The sequence below is a fragment of the Vulpes lagopus genome, chromosome 23 (genome assembly GCF_018345385.1).
Source record: "Vulpes lagopus strain Blue_001 chromosome 23, ASM1834538v1, whole genome shotgun sequence".
NCBI lineage: Eukaryota > Metazoa > Chordata > Mammalia > Carnivora > Canidae > Vulpes > Vulpes lagopus.
This window is the reverse complement of record NC_054846.1, coordinates 36,827,254-36,835,172: the sequence shown is the minus strand read 5'-3', so window position 1 is coordinate 36,835,172 and position 7,919 is coordinate 36,827,254. Positions and strand designations below refer to the sequence as shown.

The 7,919-nt window shown below is 38.5% G+C and overlaps 1 pseudogene; it reads left to right on the top strand.

Annotated features, from left to right (window-relative positions):
* The first annotated feature begins 7,157 nt into the window (after positions 1-7,157).
* Positions 7,158-7,614, top strand: LOC121480984 (annotated as a pseudogene).
* Positions 7,615-7,919: the final 305 nt, after the last annotated feature.

The following is a 7,919-nucleotide window of genomic DNA, read 5'->3' as shown; positions in this document are numbered from 1 at the left end:
AACAACATAAAACCACATTATAGTATCTCAAAATCTAAATTTTTAAAAAGATAGTGTTAAGAATCAATGAATAATGTAGTTATTACCTTTCTAAAGCTATCTGAACAACCAGAATGTCCCTGGATACTTTCCTTCTATAGCTACTATTTGTTGTATATGTCTCAGTGATATAGGGAAACTTCATGATAATGATTTTCCGGACAGGAAAGCAGTTCAATGGACCACCTGTAGCCTAAATATACACCTTAGAAGGTACTTTGAGGTATCCCTGGGTGGCGCAGCGGTTTGGCGCCTGCCTTTGGCCCAGGGCGCGATCCTGAAGACCCGGGATCGAATCCCACGTCGGGCTCCCGGTGCATGGAGCCTGCTTCTCCCTCTGCCTGTGTCTCTGCCTCTCTCTCTCTCTCTCTCTCTCTGTGTGACTATCATAAATAAATAAAAAAAAATTAAAAAAAAAAAAGAAGGTACTTTGAGATTCAAGCTAAGTTGACAAGGCATTCAGCATATCATGTAGGTTTTATATGCACGCAGTAGTAACTCCAGGCTATTTTGTGATAGTAAATTTAGCTAATCATAATCCTGCAACACAAAGTATGGTTGCGAGTGGAAACTGTAAGTGATGATTTCTATGAATTTTAAGTATGATTTGACCAAAAAATAAAAAGGATAGAAAAAGTTCTTCCTTCCTTTGGTGCTTAAAGTATGGCATGGCGAAAGGCAATTTGAATGCAGAGAGAATTTAGTTAAAAACATAAACCATAAAATTACTACAGCAAAGAGAGTTGATGGAGAGGATTATATAAAAAGCATTTATTAGATTATACAAGGCAATCATTATTTACTGTTGATTTATTAATTTATTAATTTTATTAAATATTTTAATGTATTGATTAAAGTTAAACATATTACTAAAATATTTTAACACACATTTATTAAATATTGTATGCAAATTATTGAGGGTAGCATATAATTCTAAATGAAATCACTTTGGTTGGGAAATATTTTGAATATTGACTAAAATAGAGTAGTTTTTCAGTTAACTCTAAAAAGGTTGATTCCTTTTTTTTTTTTTTTTCCTGTCATACTGAGGCAGAGAGAATGGCCAGATACTAACTTTCATTGTGTTCCTTGGGTTGTTTCTGTTGTCCCAACTCGACACTTTTTTTTTTTTTAATTTTTATTTATTTATGATAGTCACACACGGGGGGGGGGGGGGAGAGAGAGAGAGAGAGAGAGAGAGAGAGAGAGGCAGAGACACAGGCAGAGGGAGAAGCAGGCTCCATGCACCGGGAGCCCGACGTGGGATTCCATCCCTGGTCTCCAGGATCGCACCCTGGGCCAAAGGCAGGCGCTAAACCGCTGCGCCACCCAGGGATCCCCAAAAAGTTGATTCCTTTTAAAAAAGTCTTATCTTATTTTTCAACTTAGTAGAAGTTTATCAAATTGAGTTCATTTTTTAAAGACCAGAAGTAAACTTTAATTTGTGTTTGAGTAGGTTGCTTTATATGCTAAATTACAAATATGATGGTATGTATGCCCACTATAGTCAGAGATTTATCATTCAGAAGGAACTCCATCAGAATAAGAGTTACACCACTAAAAGTCACTTTATATTAGGGTACAGGCTGATGCTTATATATAACCATTTAAAACTTCAAAATAAAGGATAATAGCATTTACTTTTCTCATGGATAGTTTCTCCACTATGTTTTACATACTTAGCCCATACTGACTCTGAAGTCATAAATATTCTGGTAAGAAATCAATGTAGAGATTTTTCTGTAAATAAAGGTTCTATGTGACTTGAAATCATCCCATAAAACAAAGCTAATAAGGATACTACCATCCTGTGAGTTTATAGACCAAATGTGAATGTCCTTTTTTTAACCTATCTGCATAGCTTGAAATATTTTTTTTCAAAAATAAGATTTTTAAAAATCAAAATTGCCTCCAGATCATGTATCCTAGTTCAAATCTATCGGTCAAAGATACAGGCATACTGATTGACAACATTGATCTTGTTAATTTACCCAGTGGGCTTTCCATAGTATTTACCTGGATTAGAAAACTATGGGAAAAATAAACTAGAAATGAACCATCTTTGATCAGTTGCTCAAATGTGCTATCAGTATCCATAAATCATGGCTAGTAATATTATTTCAACCTGTGTTAGTTTCAGAAATACCTACAAATGTGTACTGAAGGGTATCTACAAAATGTTAATATCAGCATTATTTATAGGAGTCCCACACTGAAAACAATCCAAATGTTACTTAAAGGTAGAGTGGATAAGCAGTTTTTTTTCATATTTCTACAATGGAATACCATATGACAATGACACAAATATGCTAATAAAGCATCAACATGAAAGAATTTCCAACATAAGATTCAGTGAAAGAAGTCAAACACATAAGATCATGTACTGAAAAAAAATATGTACTGAATCATTTCATTTATATAAAGTTTAAAACCTGGCAAAGTTAATCTGTGGGCTGCTAAACATTAGCCTAACAGTGATCTTTTGAAAGAGGGTGAGGCTGTGATGAGAAGGTGTCATGAATTTAGCAAAGTAACCCTTGTTAAGTGGAGCACCGGGTGCCAGATGGTGATCACAGACCATGAGAGAAATTGAAATAGAGAAGCTTATTTTTCACAGGTTCCGTAGGAATTTAAGGGGCCCCAAGGAGATTAGGGCAGAGCATAGACAGATAATTGGAACTAGAGGCACATGCCTTTTTTGAGGGTCTATGAGTGGAGTGTTTGGGGTTCCTAAGCTAAGGCCATATTGGTCAGCTCGACTCACAAGAGTGGGTTTTGGTAAGCCCTCTAGGAGTCTTATCTGGTGGGCACATGAGGGAAAGGCATCGGGAGGCAGAGGAGACTGTTCATCACAGAGCTGTTGGGGGGTCACACCAGAAACTTCCATATACTTGTGACTTCAGACTGCTACCTAGGGCATGCACATGCACTTGCATGAAGGGCTGGTGTCAGTTTAAGTTCACTGCCAGCTGCTTAGCCACCCAAAGTGGATGCAGAGCAATGCAGCCATGCCAGGGTAGCATAGCTATGCTGTCAACAGAGGGGTAATACGAATGATTTCCGTGGTGTTGGTAATGTGCCATTCTTGGTTAGGGGGAATGATATTTCCATGGCTATGTTCATTTGGAGAAAATTTATCCAACCATAGTATTTTTCGGTATGTATGTTAAAGATTTGTTAAAGATTCACACAAATTCATGAAAATGATTATTATTCAATGTGTAAGCCCTGTAGGTTTTTCAGTGCATAAGACACAAAATGCATTTTGAATGGACATTGTTAGAGATTGGTACAAGCTGGATACTTTTTTCCCTGCTTTTGTTTTTCATCAGTTGACTGACTCATGCCTATTCTAACTAAAGTCTCCTCTACTTCTGTTTATTGAATAATTTAAATGAGTAAACGTGCTGAGATAAGAGGCTGAATCTTTTTTTTTCCTGTAGATAAAGAATTGACAAGTTTTCTGAACATTTGTAATGATCTACAAGAAAGCATGGCAACTTCAAAAAAAATCTGAGACTTGATGCAAGTGGGGGTAGTCTAAGTCTTCTTTTGCCTTTTCAAAGTAAGCTCAGTCTTTGAAATAAGTATGCAGCTTTGTTTGGATCTGTCAGCAAGGCACAAAGATGAACTATGTCTGGGATACCATTGTCTGGTCGATTTGAAATGAATCCCTTCAAGTTTTCCTGGTGTACTGTGCAGTGAACTAGGTCATCTCAGCACCTCTTTTAAGCAGGATAATTTGAAGAGTGGTGTGAATAACTCCTGAAGGCTTTCTAGCACTGCATCTACATCAGATGAGCCAGAGTGAACATTCAGCTGGATGCTATCTCTGTCCTTCAGGATCAGAAAGGCATGAATCTCAATCCAGAGAGAAATGGACTTCTTTTTTTTCAGCCAGGGAGAGGCAGGAATTTATCCCAGCTCAGAAATGGTGAGGGAAGGCTGCCTCCCACTTCCACTTCTAGGTTTCAATGAGAGGGACTTTATGTAAGTTTTAAAATGAACTAGGGGTGGTGGAAGGGGAGGTGGGTGGGGGGTGGGGGTGACTGGGTGACGTGCACTGAGGGGGGCACTTGATGGGATGAGCACTGGGTGTTATTCTATATGTTGGCAAATTGAACACCAATAAAAAATAAATTTATAAAAAAATGAAAAAAATAAAATGTTATTATCAAAAAGAGAATTGAATAAAATACAGTTGGAAATATTTTTGAATATTTGAATACTAAATATTCAAATACTAAATACTCAAATATTCAAGTATTTTAATATTAGAGTAAGTCAAATTTTACCTGTAGGTTGGTGTGGCCTGATAAATGATTTGCTGCTATTGACTATGGTCATAGAGTGGCCAAATAATTAAGTGAACAGTAAAGCAAAAAACAAAATAAACAAAAACAAGTAAAGCATTTGATTAAATTCAGTTTTACATTTCAATTTTGCTAGTAACTTTGTGGAATCAAGTAAATTCAGTTAAAAACAGAGAACCCCCACATGTACTTTGGTCAGATAACCTACTTTAGAATTCCCATGATGTTTTTCATGAAACTCTAATTCTTTGAAACATTCTCTCTCTCTCTCTCTCTCTCACACACACACACACGCACGCTGTTTTACACACACTGTCACACAAAATTTACATACACATATTTAGATTTGAATGCACACACATATACATTCACCCAATTTTCTTAATGAAGTAGGACCAGGGTGGGTCTGCTAGGCTCTCCCTTTTTGAAACAATGTGCATTACTGATTGTACATATTCATTAGACTGGTGGCAGTTGTGCTGAGCCTCATGTAGTGATAACGTGGGACACCTGGGTGGCCCAGTGGTTGAGCCTTCAGCTCAGGGTGTGATCTCAGGTCCTGGGATTGAGGACCTCCACTTCCTGGAGGGAGCCTGCTTCTCCCTCTGCCTCTGCCTCTGTCTCTGTCTCTGTGTGTCTCTCATAAATAAATAAAACATTAAAAAATAGCGATAATGAGATCAAACAGGTGTTGTGTCCACTCGTCAATATATATTGTGAGTAACATCGTTGGTGCATTGAGGAAGTAACTTGTAACTTGAATATCCCTTTCATATCTAAGTAATATCACTTGCTAAGGGCAGTTTTAGAAACCATAGGAAGGAGTTCACTGGAGATTATGGGTGATAGGGGAGGGGTATAATAACTCTGTGAGGTCCTGCTGAGTTAATATATCTTTTCAGAATTTATCCTATATAGGTAGGACACCACAGCTACTTACCTGGCTTGAAAAAACCACCTTCAGAGAATTTCTTCAGGCCTGGCAACTGCTGTTACGCTTTGCTGGACATATCTAAATTTATGCTTTGTACATAGTAAACTCTGTTATAAAATTTATAAGTCAGAGACTTTCTTTCTCAAGACTCCAACTCATTTCTTTGCCTACTTTATGTGATAAAATAAATTGAAAAATCCTGGGCTAAACAAAGTCTAGCGAGCCCCTTGACTGCATTGCTTCTTAGAGCCTTCGGTCCACTGACGGGCATTACGAGCTTGCAAACAGAGTATAGAGCTTGTAGTATTAACCGAACTCACTTGACCGCATAACTCTTCTTCAGTGGGCTTTTTTCCAACACTCGTGTGTGGTTGAGCACATTTTGAAATTCAAGAGTCTCTACAGGTATGATTTCCACAAAGATGTATTACAACATGCTATTTATCAGGAGCTTTTGAAGGTATTAGAGATACAGATATGAGCAAGGCTGTAAAATAACTACTCTTGGAGACCACATTCTAGAAGATGCGAGACAAAAAAACGAGCCAACTAGTAAATAATAATAGTAATATTATAAACATCTGAAACATATACTACTTGCTGTGACAGGAAAAATAAAGGTATTTGGTCTGACCCAGGGGTCTCACAGCTTCTGCCAACATCCAGGAAACCCTAACAAGTGGACACGTTTGCTTGCTAGTCGGGTAAATCTCAGATCCTTTACAGTTCTTTACGCTCTTGCACTTCTCCCAGAAGTAGATGGTTGTTGTTTGTTAGTAGCTGCTAAATGTATTCCAATAGCAGAGAAGGGGTTTCTTTTGTCAAAATCCAGCCTCAGCATCACCCCCACCCTGACAACCCCCCCATAGAAGGCAAACTCTACATTGTATTTCTGGCTGGTTTTAGGCAGGAGAGTTTCCTTCAGTGGTGGTGGATCACTGCTTATTATTGGGGTTTTATCCTTGGCCTGATACAGTTTCTTAGCCTTTGAGTCAGTGGTGAGATATATATATATATAGCCTACTGTAGAAGCAGTTTTGCTTTTGCTCTTCTATAGAAAAAGTGGTTCTTGGGACGCCTGGGTGGCTCAGTGGTTGAGCATCTGCCTTTGGCTCCAGTCTCAATCCTGATCGAGTCCAGCATTGGGCTTCCCACGGGGAGCCTACTTCTTCCTCTGCCTGTGTCTCTGCCTTTCTCTGTGTGTCGCTTATGAATAAATAAATAAAATCTAAAAAAAAAAAAAAAAAAGGAAATAGTGGTTCTTTGACTATGGCCCTGGAACAAGAAAGTTCATTGCCTTCCTCCGAGGCTGAAGATTTTTGCACTAGAAATAACGTTCCAGGGAAGTAGGCAGGTTTCCTTTTCTTGAATCCCAGAAGCAATCACTACTGGTTTATCAACACCAAAACCTCTCTTCTTTTGCCTTGCTCTTAGTCTTCCTAGCAAGCACTAATAAATGCTCAGGAAAAAGAGCTTGCAAGTGAGTATAAATTTCCTTTGTATCTTAGCTAGTGAAAATTCCAGTTTGGCCCCAAATTTGATAGCCCATTTCTTTTTTTTTCCCCATGTTCTGCAAAAGGTTTGAGTGTGCATTTTTCACTTGGGAACTCCATTTTCTCGGTTGCCTTGCAATCTCTTTCTTCTCTCTGAAGTATTCATAAAAAAGGTATGATTTCTGTACCTCATCCAGAGTCATCTTATCTTTCACACCTGGGCTCATTGCACCTGTGGGTTGGTGCTCAGTCCTGTTGGAAGGGCAGGGGCTGAGTGGCGTGGCGTGGCCGGGGAGAAGTGAATGATTTCATCCAGAAGGTGGGTGCTGCCTTTCTCTGCTGGCAACCAGCACTGCTCCCTGCTCCTCGTCCAGGGCCATGCCTTTTAAATTCAGGGCCTTCTGCAACATGCTGGTGATGCTGCTCACCACTGCTCTCGTCTTCTTTGCCAGCCGGCATATTAGGATTTGATAAGTTGAAGACTGATTACAAGAACACCTTGAATGTTCTTCCAGTGTAATACCTTGAATCTCTTGTATTTCCAGAAAACTTTATCCAGGTTTTCTTCTGTGTCGTGCTTCTTTGTGCACCTCGTGCAAGGCTTATTCTGGGTCTCAATATGCCCCCTTTGGCATATTGTATTTGGAGGTGTATGAATTGACCAGTCATGAGTAGACCAGGTATCATGACCCCATGACCATCATGAATGTAGATATTCTGGTGTATTGTCAGAAAGAAGGATGGTGCAATTTGCTTTTTTATCTTCTAAGTTTTTTTTTTTTTTTTTTTTTTTAACTACCCAAGCAGTATGATCTACATTTTGATGAGCTCTTAGAACAACACATGGAGGAACTGGCCCAACAGTGGCTTCCAGAAAGCCTCCAAAGGAAAGAATTCTATCCAACAAAATCCTGTTTCCAAAGTAGCCTTGGGAATTTGATCAGTTACTTTAAAAAATGAGTCAGTTTTAAAATGTTTTCACGTTTTTTTTTTTTTTTTTGCTTATGGAAAGACTGTTTTCCTATGCTATACTGGGATAAAAAAATTTAAGTGGAATTACAAATAAGTTAATGCAAAATGATTACCTCTGGTGTTGATAAATTTGAACTTGCACTCCTTAGGGAACAACTATAATCCTCT